This window comes from Ceratotherium simum, chromosome 23 (genome assembly GCF_057802395.1).
Source record: "Ceratotherium simum simum isolate JZ-2026a chromosome 23, ASM5780239v1, whole genome shotgun sequence".
NCBI classification, from domain to species: Eukaryota; Metazoa; Chordata; class Mammalia; order Perissodactyla; family Rhinocerotidae; genus Ceratotherium; species Ceratotherium simum.
In genome coordinates this window covers 45032015-45046258 of record NC_141922.1, presented here as the reverse complement: position 1 = coordinate 45046258, position 14244 = coordinate 45032015, and the positions used below count along the sequence as shown (strand labels likewise).

At 34.8% G+C, this 14244-nt stretch overlaps 1 protein-coding gene across 6 annotated transcripts in view; it reads right to left on the bottom strand.

Annotated features, from left to right (window-relative positions):
- Positions 1 to 14244, bottom strand: part of TRIQK (triple QxxK/R motif containing) — a 79227-nt gene that overhangs the window by 59345 nt on the left and 5638 nt on the right. For all 6 annotated transcript variants that reach the window (XM_087447668.1, XM_087447669.1, XM_087447662.1 and 3 more), the window contains exon 2: positions 10145 to 10250. The gene's annotated coding sequence lies outside the window, so the exon portion shown is untranslated. The remainder of the gene's footprint in view (positions 1 to 10144; positions 10251 to 14244) is intronic.

Below are 14244 nucleotides of genomic sequence, written 5' to 3'. Positions count from 1 at the left end.
CTGGAGGTATCACACTCCCTGATTTCAAAATATACTACAAAGCTATAGTAACCAAAACAGCATGATACTGGCACAAAAACAGACACACAGATCAATGGAATAGAATCAAAAGCCCAGAAATAAACCCACACATCTATGGACAGCTAATCTTCGACAAAGGAGCCAAGAACATACAATGGAGAAAAGAAAGTCTCTTCAACAAACGGTGTTGGGAAAACTGGACAGCCACATGCAAAAAAATGAAAGTAGACCCTTACCTTACACTATACACAAAAATTAACTCCAAATGGATTAAAGACTTGAATGTAAGACCTGAAACTATGAAACTTCTAGAAGAAAACATAGGCAGTATGCTCTTCGACATCGGTCTTAGCAACATATTTTCAAGCACCATGTCTGACCGAGCAAGAGAAACAATAGAAAAAATAGACAAATAGGACTAAATCAAACTAAAAAGCTTCTGCACAGCAAAGGAAACCATCAACAAAACGAAAAGACAACCTAACAATTGGGAGAAGATATTTGCAAACCATACATCTGATAAGGGCTTAATCTCCAAAATATATAAAGAACTCATGCATCTCAACAACAAAAAAAATAACAATCCAACTAAAAAATGGGCAAAAGACCTGAACAGACATTTCTCCAAAGAAGATATATAGATGGCCAATAGGCACATGAAAACATATTCAACATCGTTAACTATCAGAGAAATGCAAATCAAAACTACAATGAGATATCACCTCACACTCGTCAGAATGGCTATAATTAACAAGACAGGAAACAACAAGTGTTGGAGAGGATGTGGAGAGAAGGGAACTGGCATACACTGCTGTTGGGAGTGCAAACTGGTGCAGCCACTATGGAAAACAGTATGGAGATTCCTCAAAAAATTAAGGATAGAACTACCATCCAGCCATTTCCACTGCTGGGTATTTATCGAAAGAACTTGAGAACACCAATGCATAAAGATACATGCACCCCTGTGTTCATTACAGCGTTATTCACAATAGACAAAACTTGGAAGCAACCTAAGTGCCCATCAAGGGACGAATGGATAAGGAAGATGTGGTATATTATACACAATGGAATACTGCTCAGCCATAAGAAATGATGAAATCCAGCCATTTTTGACACATGGATGGACATTGAGGGTATTATGCAAAGTGAAATAAGTCAGAGGGAGAAAGTCAAATACTGTATGATCTCACTCATTAAGTAGTAGATAATAACAACAGCAAACACATAGAGACAGAGATTGGACTGGTGGTTACCAGAGGGGAAGGGGGAAGGGAGGAGGATGAAAGGGATAATTCGGCACATATGTGTGGTGATGGGTTGTAATTAGTATTTGGGTGGTGAACATGATGTAATCTATGCAGAAATAGAAGTATAACGATGTACACCCGGAATTTATACAATGTTATAAACCAATGTTACTGCAATAAACAAAAAATTAAAAGAAATAATAATAATAAAAAGTTAAGGTGCCAGCCCCGTGGCGCAGAGTTAAGTGCGCGTGCTCTACTACTGGCAGCCTGGGGTTCGGATCCCGAGTGCGCACGGATGCACCACTTGTCCGGCCATGCTGAGGCAGCATTCCACATACAGCAACTAGAAGGATGTGCAACTATGACATACAAATATCTACTGGGGCTTTGGGGAGAAAACGGGAAAAAAAAGGAGGAAGATTGGCAGTAGATGTTAGCTCAGGGCCGGTCTTCCCCAGCAAAAAAAAAAAGGAGGATTGGCATGGATGTTAGCTAAGGGCTGATCCTCCTCACAAAAAAAAGAAAAAAAAAAGTTAAAATGTCATTATACTCTATTAACATATGTCTTAATGGTTTCTATTTTAGAATCAATATATATTCTGCTATAAAATGGCATTAGTACTATGCAAGTTTTCTCTTTCCCACTGGTCAGTTTCAACAGTGTTGATCAAATCTTCCTTCAGATAAGCTAACATTTTACCTGTGAATCAGGTCCTCTAGAAGGATAGTTCCAAAAGAGGGTGATTTTCGTCAGCAGTTTGCTATTTGCCCCCTGAACTAAGAGAATAATGATCATTGATGTTCATAATGAAAGGTCGCAAGAACATACTTTCTGAATTAAAAAATTGAATTATTTTAATATAGTTTATAAACATTTTATTTCACTTTCCTTTATTCGCTGTTACACAGTCATATGTTGTGTGTATGACTAAACACAGCATCTCCTTCAGTCATGTCATATAATAAAAGAATGTACTTTATTTCTGCCCTAGCTCTTTGTATCTGAACTTACATATCATTCAGATATATAAGGTACTGGTTGAAAGAACATCCTTTCACCTTTATTATTTTCAAAGAATTTGTGAAACATATACTTTGGATCTCCTAGCAAAGAAGTAAAAAATGAATATAGATAACCCCAGGTCACATGGTCCTTAAATGCTCACTCATGTAGGTATCCATTGGAAACATGCAGCAAATAACAACAAAACCAGGAATGATGAGGTGCAAGATTTTTATTTGCACAGTTTCATACCTTTTTAAAATTACTTGCTTTGTTATATGGTGAGAGTACAGAGTAATAGAATGCTGGCAGCTTTCACTAAGTGTTTCATGACAATTTGTTTCTTAATTTTGAGAATTCCATTGAAATTTTTACTAAATCCACATTAGACAAACACTCATGCAAGGAAACAATGGCATTTGTGCAATGAACTAATATGCTAGAGTGAAAAGCACTCCTTATAAAAAGATAGAGAGAGGTAATAAACCAACAGAGTTCCCATATTCTTCACTTAACACTTTTAACTGTGAATATCATTAGAAAGAATAAAGAAAGAATAGAAGAAGATGTGGAATAAACTGAACTGATAAAAATCTACTAAAGGTACTCATGTTCTACGTGATTAAAGAGAGAGAGAATAATTATTTTGTGAACTGAAGACTGAAGTTTAAAGGGTTTATTCAGAAAACAGCCAGAAATTCTCTGGAGATAATTAAATTGTTTGCTACCAGTAATGGTTCTTTTCATAAATTTAAGCAATATGCTGGTCTTCATGATGTTCAAGTAAATAGTTTAACTGTGAGTGCTGAGAGAGGCCATAAAAACTTTTAAATAAAAGTTTTGGTTTCAATTGTTAAAAAGGAAAAATATACAAGTCTGGGGGCTGGCCCAGTGGCATAGTGGTTACGTTCTCATGCTCCGCTTCAGCGGCCCAGGGTTCACAGGTTCAGATCCCGGGCGAGGACCTACACACCACACATCAAGCCATGCTGTGGCAGGGGTCCCACATATAAAAAGTAGAGGAGGATGGGCATGGATGCTAGCCCAGGGCCAATCTTCCTCAGCAAAAAGAGGAAGATTGGCAATAGATGTTAGCTCAGGGCTACTCTTCCTCACCAAAAAAAAAAAAGAAAAAAAAATATACAAGTCTGATAATCATAATTTGCATAATATTTCATATTCAGGAAGGTAATCTCTACATAAATAGTGGGGCTTGCTTTAATTTGACAAGCAAGCCATATAAGTTATCTCTATATAAATCAATAATCACACTTATTCAATATAATCAATATACTTATAAAAACACTCTTCTTTATGGAAAATTGTGTGTGTGTGGGTGCATACACAGAACATATATGTACAAAGATTACATGTGTGTCCAGGCCTAGATATTCATTCTCGTGTTATCACGGGCCCAAAGAGATAGCTCCAGGTATTAAGTTTAGAATATAAAATACAATTAATTTTCAATTAAATCATAAAGTTTCTAAAATATGTCCAGAGAAAAACAGTATTTACAATTGAAAATAAAAGCAAAGAACAGAAAAGAAAAAGAAAAAATATATCTTATAGTAAACAATATAACTATAAAAAAGAACTGAAAAAGTGAATTTCCCAGTGAACAAGATGCTCTGGGCAGAAAGAAAATGACTAAAATATCAAAACAGAAAATTTGAAAGTGGTTTGTTTAATAACATAGGCTAACTCTTAACAAAAATCTACTCTACTTCCTAGAATAATTTTATGATATGAAAATGATGAGTAAATTATTTCTCAAGTGTGATGTATATAGGAAATAGATCAGTGAAACAAAAAGTAATATCATCACAGCATACAAGCAGAAAATTCACATATAGAAGCAAAAAAATCACAGTTTACATTGCATTCATGTTTAAAATCAAACACCACTTTTTCACATTCTGAAGATTTCCCCCCCCTAAATATGGAAAGAAAAACAAGCCAGGGCTTTAATATAATATTTTTTTTCAACCTGGAACAGCTGCAAAAAACAAATCTTGCTACAGATAAGCTTGGTTATAAATATCAACATTCCCTTTATATAAGGGAGTCCAGTTTTCATACCATCTGCCTCTTTCTAAAAGGGAAAGAAATATGAAAATCATAAACCAGGACATTCTCTTTCAAATAAGGCATTTAAAAATGAATGTAGTAAAAAGGCTATGAACTTCTCTGAGCCCCTGCCTTTAAACTTGCCCTGTTTAGCTCAGATCAAAAAACGGGATTTCATGAAAGTAAACAACTCTCATTTCATGTATAAACTGCATGAAGCAATTAATAAAGGAAAAAAAGAATGTTGTTTTCCAACTTTTCACATTATTGGCCATAATCACAATCTCTGGACCATATTTCTCCTTAATGCATCATACTCCCTACTGTTTATTTTTTAACTATATGCGTCACTTTTGTTACTTCTACCTTTTTCAAAATTCTTTTAGAGCCTGTTCCAAAGACTTTCACGTTATCTCTTTCAGTACAAAAATCTAGTTACTAAAAGAACTGGATTTTTCTTTTAATACTGATTCTACCCTCTGCAAAAATCTTTCCTATGCCTCTCTCAATACAGTGGTCTTTCTATATTCGAGTTTGGATTTTATCTAAAAACCTTCTTTCTTCTTTTGCCCTTAATTATTTTTCATTCTTTGTTAATGACCTTGTGATTGAACATTTTAATTTTTCAGTCCCACATCATTACTACTTCAATAATGAAGTCCACAAACCGTATCCATTATTTAACTCCTTAAAGCATTCACAGGAAAGAATTAATGCAAGATGGTCTACCAAATAGAGCGGTTCAGAGTGGTATACTAGATACGCCTACATAAAGGAATGTCCAGTACGGTAATACTGAGATCGCTTGAGACAAAGTAGAAGAAACAGAGAAAAGTGGCACCCTCTATTTTAACGATATATGCAAACATTTAGTCTATTCCCTGAATTACAGTGGTAGGACTCTGAAAAGCTACTGAGATAAAGGCACTTAGGGAGCCCAAGCATAATTCACTCTCATTCTCATATTTATTCTCTCCCTTCCTCTTTCTCTCATACACATATAAAGACACACCTGCACATTGCAAACAAAAAGAACAAAACTGAATCTTCCATCCTGAGCATTTGCAGTTATTCTGAGGTGCTAAAACTGTACTTACATGTGTCCTTCATGGGAAAACTATGTCCTAAGCCTTTTTTTTAATACGCTTTCATTCTGTTTTAGCCATGGGCCACCTACGTCTGTAATTATAGCAAACATAGTTCTTCTACAAGTGACATTTCATTACTTTCTTGGAATGCTGCATCTTCGGCGTGTAAGGAGGGAGGAGAGGGAGAGATTACTTTAAAGTAATGGTCAATAATATTGAGTGTCAAATTAATTATTTAAAATAAATAATCATTTTACAGCAATCTATTTCATCCTTTTCCTGAGTTGATGCAGGCACTACAAAATGATATGAACAATTAGATTATCAGTGTTGAAACAGAAAAGTTATTTTACCTTAGACCTATCAACTATTAGTTTGAAAATAATAAAATGCTTTTTTCATATTAAATTTAGTCTACTGTTTATTTTCTGACTTCCCTCCACTAGAATGTGGTACCACAAGAGCAGGGGTCTTTGTTTTGTACACTAAAGAATCCCGAACAATTAGAACAATGTAGCACATAGTAGACACTCCATACATATTTTTGAGTAGATATTTTCCAGAAGACAGTTATGTGAACTTAAAACATTCACATTTTATGCTTAATTATCATGAATAATTAAAAATGCTTTGAGTTTGCAAATATTACTATAAGCTCTCTATCTTTTATAAGAATATGAGCCTGATAAAGGGTGGGTTAACTCTTCCCTACTTTAACTCGTTTCCTTTCTGGTTCTGTCACTTTTTAGTTGTTTACCAAGATATGCTCATTTACCATTTTTAAAATGGGTACAGTAAGAATACGTATCCCATAAGGCCATTATAAGTGTTAAATAGCTAATTCATATAAAGTACTTAACACGGTGCTTCTCACATAGTAAGCGCTCAACGAATGTTATCAGTATCATTACATCATGCTGGTTCAATCAGTTACTCACTGTTGAGGCACCACATAGTCCAAATAGTTTTTTTAGACTAAAAACAACCTGAACTTGACCTCACATTCATTTAAAAAGTCAATGAGCTCTCTTATATTTAAGATTCTTAAAGTATAAGAATGGACTTATACTAAGCCTGTAATAACTTAATTACATATAAATTGTACACTTTCTGCTATTATTTGGTCTCCTAAGCATCTTCTATCATCAGCTAAGTGGCTTCAACAAAAGTATGTTTGGATAACTTTTAAGATGCCAAATTACATATGCTATCTTATTGTCAATAAGTTGGAAACTGGATTAATAGAGTATCACTTACATGCTTACAGTATATGTACGTAATCAGTACTTAAAAATACGTACTTTCTGAAATGGAAGGCTTTTGAACAAAAAAATGTTTAAACACTAATCCTCATTTTTAAAACTGACAACTGAATTGCTAATCTTTGTCAGAAGTCCCAAATTATCCTCCAGTCTAAGAAGAGAATCTTCTCAGGTAACATTTCCACCAATTCTTTGTTATTCTCTCCTCAAGAGTTGTAAGCTCTTGGTGTTATTTCTCCTAAGTCTGTAAGTCACAATTTCTCTTACATATCTACCACGTGCGCTGAGCAGCACAGTATGGTTCCTTCTACTAGAGCAGTAGTCTGACATTAGAGAAACTGGTTCTGTCACTTAAGCCTCAAAACTTTAATTTGCAGTAATAAATTTAGCATCCTAAATATTTAAAATAACCTTGGGTATAACACACAATGGCAAACAAGAAACACAATTTTAGAATATCCTTTAAACTACAGTACATCACAAATAATGTCTTGCAAAAACCTGTAAGAAAAAGATCCTAAGTTTTCTAATCACTTCTCTATTTTCTTTTTGAAAATTAAACTTCACTGTAACATTATACTACTTATTTAAAAGTCTACCATAAAAAATGATTTTATAAAAGCACTGGATAACTGCCTCCCTAGTTTTAGAAAATTTTCCTGTTATGAAATGATGGGGTCTTTATTACCACATTAACCAAAATTTTGGAGCAAGGGCTAGATTATATCTCATGAGCCCCTCTAATAGAAACAGCATACAGAAAATTCTTTTCAAGTGTATATTTTTGAAATATTGCTGAACTCTAAACAATCTAAAGAAAAAAACAACTGAGCTTCCCAAAGCAATTTTTGCAGTAAAAAGTGTCATCTGACTTTTTGCAAGTGCATAACACTACCGAATAATCTCTCTGACCCAAGTCGGCCTTATCTCCCATTTAACTCAGTATCCCTTCCAACTTGCAGGCTTCTCCTGAAGTCCTCTGGCCACCTTCATTTTAGTCTGGGCACATGAGTTTGTTTCCCAAGTCACAAAGAAAATATAGATCATTAGGTAAGAATCGCTCACTCTGCAAGCTCATTCTAACTCACTCTCTCACGCACACCAACACATTTACACACACACAAATCTACACACACATGCTCAGACACGAACACAGCCCATGTCAATACCTCTACTTTGATGGCAGTGTAAGAAGCGTCCTGTCTCCTGCCAAGGCGTCCTCTGTGCCCTGGAGCCCACCCTGTATACACTTTCCCTGCCTTTTTACCTTTCGTTCCCTCCTTTCCATCTCCTCTGTCATTGCCTTCACGGCAATGGTGACTGCGGAGTCACCGGCCTTACTGCATTAGTATTATTATTGATGTTACTGTCTCCAGTCTTCCTCCCTTCAAATCCATCCCCCACACTGCTTCCAGAATAATCTCTCACAAATAAACTTTAATAAAGGAACTCCCCTGAAGTATATAATATCGTCCAATGTTTCCCTATGTCCTCTAGGATAGAGTTCTAACTCCACAGTTTGGTGTAATCTAGACTCTGTTTTGCCTCCAATTTCTTTACCTGTCTTTATCCCACACATACACTGTGCTCCAACTACTTTGAATTACATACAGTCCCCTGAAATTATCATACTACATAATAGCTTACTGCCTTTGCCCATGCTCTTCTTTTCTCTGAAAATGTTTTCAAATACTTCTTTACCTGGATATCTTATACACCTTTAAAACAGTAGAAAGGTATGGCAGTCATTAATTCTACTCACATATCTTCCAATTTTCCTTTCCCTCTCAGTAGAAAGCAATATTGCACTTCACAATCCCCTATTTGAAATTAATCAATTTGCTTTGACCAATGAAACTATAAATGTCAGCGCATAATTAGCCACTCTCTCTTCCCACGGCTGCAGTTATCATGGAGGTACGTCGATGAAGTCTTCGATGTCTTAAGTCACTGATCTTTCCTACCAACCCATTTTGGACAGGTAGTGTGTGTGAGAAACAAACATTTGTTGTGTTCACATTGAGATTTGGGCTTGTTTGTTCCTACAGCATAATCTAGGCTATTCTGACTGATACAGAGGGTTACCTTTTTCAGGAAGCCTTTCATGAACTCAATACAATCTGATCCAAATGCTGCTTCTCAGAGTGATGACAACATTCTATTCATGCTCTTATCATAACACAGCACTGTAGTAAGACGGCCGCTGTAATTATCCATTTCCCTTCAAACTGTACTTCTGAGGGCAGGAACTGTTATTTCATCCCTGTATCCTCGCAACCTAGCAGTGTCTAACTCACGCGAAGTGCTTAAAAAAATGTTTGCTAAATTAACCGTTCATTCATTCATTCATCAAGGGCCAGGCACTACTCTAGTTCCTCGAGATAGAGTAAAATCTGAGCAAACAAAGACTCCTGCCCTTATAGGAGCTAATATTCTTGTGAGGTATAATGACAATAAGCAACACAAATAAGTATAAAGTACATAGTTTATTAGATAGTGATAAATGCTGAGTCGAGAATATAGAGCAGGAATATTTGGGTGGTGACCAGGTAAGACCTTATTTAGAAGGTGACCTTTTAATAAAAACCCAAAGGAAAGTAAGTAAATTGTCCGTGCAGATATCTGGGGGAAGAGCAGTTCAATAGAGACAACAGTGACAAACCCTGAGATGGTAACACACCTGGCATGTTCAAAGAACAACCAGGGAGCCAGTGTGGCTGAGCAAGCGAGTGATTAGAGCGGTAACAAGAGGCCAGGTCTTGCAGAGACACATGGGCTAGTTTGAGAGCTTTAGCTTTTATCTTGAGTGAAATGAGGAGCCATTGACGAATTCTGTGTCGAGTGATGGGTGGAAAAGGACGGTGGAGGATAAGGTCAGACCTATAATAGGGGCCCATATTCTTTTACTTTATGACATATTTCCTCTCTCCACAATACATGTTTACATGTGAAAAATGGATGTACCAATTAACCAAGAAAAATTAAAAATAATATTGAATAACTGACATTTTATGATGATCATAATCTGTTTATTACTCATTATGCAGGGACATTGATTATAACCAATATATGATTACCAAAATATAATAATGTATATATAATATAAATAAAATATAATAATGGTATATCAAACATCAAGAAAAATCAAGTATTTAATATAGCAACAAATTCTACTAGACAATTAATAATACTAAATGATTTAACAAATTAGATACAGATTTTTAGCTCTATGGATCTTGCTTCATTTACTTGAATTTGCCCAAATACCACAAAATAAATACAAGTAAAAAAATTTCCCCATTGTAATTCTGCCTTTCATAAGAAAAAACTACATTCTGAACCCAAGTTCATTGCTAGAAGCAAACAAACCAAAACAAGAAAAGTGAAGTGAAAGAAAACAAACCACGAGTCAAAACACCTTTTGCCAAATGTTAAATCAAATAAACACACCTTGCGTTGTGTCCTTGACGCTGCCAAGTCTGAACTCTGGAGAGCTGCCAACGGGTGAGATGTTTCCAAAGGCAAGATCTTTACCGAGGAAGCTGTGCTCACATTCCTGGAAAATTCAATTCCAGATACCAATAATAATATTCTTTGTTGCTTTTTCTTACTAAAATTCAAAATACAGTATATCGAAATATTAAATGGATGATCTCCAGTTCCCTTATTGTCCACTGTGGCAGCATTTTCTAAAATGTGTTTCTTGGTTTGCTAACTCTATTATATGTTCAATCAAAGTAAGTTCCTGTGGCCAAATATACTTGGAAAACGTTGCATACTATGCCCCTTTTCCACAAGGCACACTTTCATAAAAAGGCTCTGAGAACTCCTTTAATAGAGAAGCCAATTTTAATTTACTTGACCTAACGTGTTCCAACTTTAAGTTAAAGACCCCCTGTCCAGTGTAATGAATACTAACATTATTTTTGCTGATCACACTTTAAGAATGGTTCATTGTATAGCAATTATCTGAAAAGTAGTGAGAGATCCTTTTTAGAGTTGAATATGAATGTAAAGAGGTGGATTTGAATTTATTTTCTGTTATGGCAATGTGTACAGAGTTGACCTACAAGAATAGAATAATTGCATTTATTCAACCATAAACATTTAAGTATATGTTACTTTCTAAACTAAATGCCCACTAAAAAGCACCAAGGAAAACAATAACATAAATGTATAATTTATTCATTTTTGTTCAATGAATATTTACTGAATACCTATCATGTGCCAAGCACTGAACTTATCTCTAGTTTTATGCTGCAATTGCTCTCATATAGATACGAGTATCAAATCTAAATGATTCCAAACGCTATCTAATAATAATAATACCAACTCAAAATTTAACCCCAAGTATTTGAGAACATAGTTTTATTGATTCTAATCATATCATTAAAAATAGATGGCTATTTTTCAATAGTGATAATAATCCAGGTCAAGCATAATATGAAAGCATAGTCTCTTTCTAAAAATGGTGTTGCAAAAGAATAAAGTTGAACTCCTACTTCATACCATATACAAAAATTAACTCAAAATGAATCATAGACCTAGATGCAAAGGCTGAAACTATAAAATACTTAGAAGAAAACACAAGAGTAAAACTTCATGACCTTGGGTTAGGCAATAGTTTCTTAGATACAATACCAAAAGCACAAGCAACAAAATTTAAAAAATAGGTAAACTGGATTTCACCAAAATAAAAAAATTTTGTGTTCCAATTTACATGATCAAGAAAGTGAAAAGCAACCCACACAGAATATTTGCAAATCATATACCCGATACAGGTCTTATACCCAGAATATATGAAGATCTCTTACAACTCAACAGTAAAAATACAGATAATCCAATTTAAAATGTGCAAAGGATTGGAACATGAAATGTCCATAATGGGAAAATCCAAAGAGAGAGAAAACAGATTAGTGGTTGCTTAATGCTGAGGGTAAGGGCAGAAGAGCAGGGGAGTAACTGATAACGGATGCAGGGTTTTCATTATTTTTCTGAGATAATGAAAATATTCTAAAATTAATAGTGGTGATGACTGCACAACTGTAAATATGCTAAAAACCACTGAACTGTAGACTTTAAAGTAATACATTTTATAATTGTGAATTATATCTCAATAAAGCTTTTATTAAAATAAAAGAGTCATAATAATTTAAGTCTACAGTCCTTATCTATAATGTTTGGGCCAAGATGCGTCTTGGAAGTTTTTAGATTATAGAAAAGTAACATGTCCCATCACAATTAACCCCAATTGGGAAAAATTAATAAATAAATCAGAAGATCACAAAAGTTTACTTAAATCTAGAGTATTGATATTAATTTTTACAACATATATCTTCTCATCCAAGCAGTTTTTTACATTTGCAATCAATTTTTAACTAGATTTAACATAATTATTCAGAGCTACCTCTATTTGAGGGCTTTAGGATATACCACCAGTTTTTTAGTTTTTATATATACCATAGCTTTTGTGTTTATACTGTAACATCTTCTAATAAATGCTTGTATGTCTTAGTTCTCCCCCACCCAAAAGCAAACAGAACGTAGTTTAGAATGCCTTATATAGTTAGGAGTGGTTTTCTATTGCCATCACACAAGAAAGACAAACTGAATGGAAATTTTTTTTTAAGAACTCTAAAAATGTTGCTCTATTGTCTTCTGGTATTTAATGCTACAGAAAAGAAGTCTGAGACCAGCCTAATTTTTGTTTCCTGATAGTAATATGCTATTTTTTCTCTCTTTCTAAATACGAAAGTTTTATCATTATAATTTGAAAATTTTTTGACATTGTGTCTTTTTGAGTTGTCATGCCTTACATAAGAAACGTCCTTTCTGCATTCACAGGTCTTTCTTCAGCTCAGAAAAGTTGTATTTCCTGTTAACTCTTTATTACTTTTTTTCAAATGCTCTGTTCTCTTCTTTAGAAACAACCATCTACAGTCTCGTCTCTTCTTCAAACTCTAAATATGCATATAGTGGACTTCATTCTTTTTCCTTCATATATCATCTTCTTTTCATGAATTCAATATTTTAGCTAGGAGAACTTTTCAAGTCTATTCTTCACACTGATTAAATTTTCTACAGTAATATTAATTCTGCTCTTTAATGCCTAAAGTATGAATTTTTAATATGTTATTGTGGTAGGTAGAATAATGCCCCCCCATAAAGATGTGCACATCTTAATTCCCAGAACCTGTGAATATGTAACCTTACATGGTAAAAGTGACTTTGCAGATGTGATTAAAGGAAGAAACTTGAAATGGAGATGATCCTGGATTATCCATGTGGGTCTTTCAAAGTAGATAACTTTTGGGGTCGACCCGGTGGCATAGTGGTTGAGTTCATGTGCTCTGCTTTGGTGGCCCAGGGTTCATGGGTTCAGATCCCAGGCACAGACCTACACCACTCATCAAGCCATGCTGTGGCTGGTGATCCACGTTCAAAGTGGAGGAAGACTGACACAGATGTTAGCTCAGAGGCAATCTTTCTCAAGCAAAAAGAGGAAGACTGGCAACAGATGTTAGCTCAGGGCCAATCTCTCTCACCAAAAAAGTGAATTACTTTTCCTACCTGTGGTCAGAAGGGGATTTGACTACAGAATAATAATCAGAGAGATACAATGTTGCTGGAGGAAAGTCATAAATCAAGGAATGTGGGCAGCCTCCAGAAGCTGCAAAAGGCAAGGAAGCAGATTCTCTCCCAGAGCTTCCAGAAAGAAATGTAGTCCTGCATTGATTCTAACCCAAAGAGACCTATGTCAGACTTCTGAACTATAGAGCTAAAAGATAATGAATTTGTGTTGCTTTAAGTAGTTTGTTACAGCAGGAATAAAAAACCAAAAAATAAAAAATAGTTCTCATATTTTTAGTTTGTCATCTTTTTGTTTTACCTTACTATCTTCCTACTGTCACTTAATCATTGTTCTTTTTATATGGAATATATATAATTTTATATGGCCTTTATATAGACATATATTCTTGCACGTGTTAGATGTCAAAGAATTTCTTCAAATATTCTTCTTTAACTGAAAATTCTTCTTAGATTTTCACAGGTATGGCTCTGAGTCTTCTGATTTCCTTTTGCTTGGTTTTGTGAGATTTTTGGTTCCACTTTACTCATTTCAAATGCTGAATTTATCCAGAACATTTTACCATTGAAAGAGACTGTATAGATCATTTCTACATAGTCCAGTGTTTCCAAATGTGTGTATGTATGGGGAGGTGGGAACTGAGGAGAGAAGAGACAGAGAATGGATCTCTAGGAAACAGGCAAAACAGAATCAGAAACTGGGAGGTCCTTTTTAAAATTATACCTTCCTATCCTGAAAAAAATCTCATTTGCCTCTGCCCAGAGATTCGGTGCTATACTGAATCACTATGAAGAGTGAGAATGTATTACAATACTCAAGCATATTCTTCAGAAAAATGGTAGAAAACCACAAATCTTCAACTCTTTCTATTCACAGATAAGGAACTTAATGCCTGGAAACATTATAAAACCCAACAAATGATAATCCACTGCTAGAGCCAAGTCTAAAACTTTCAGTCTAG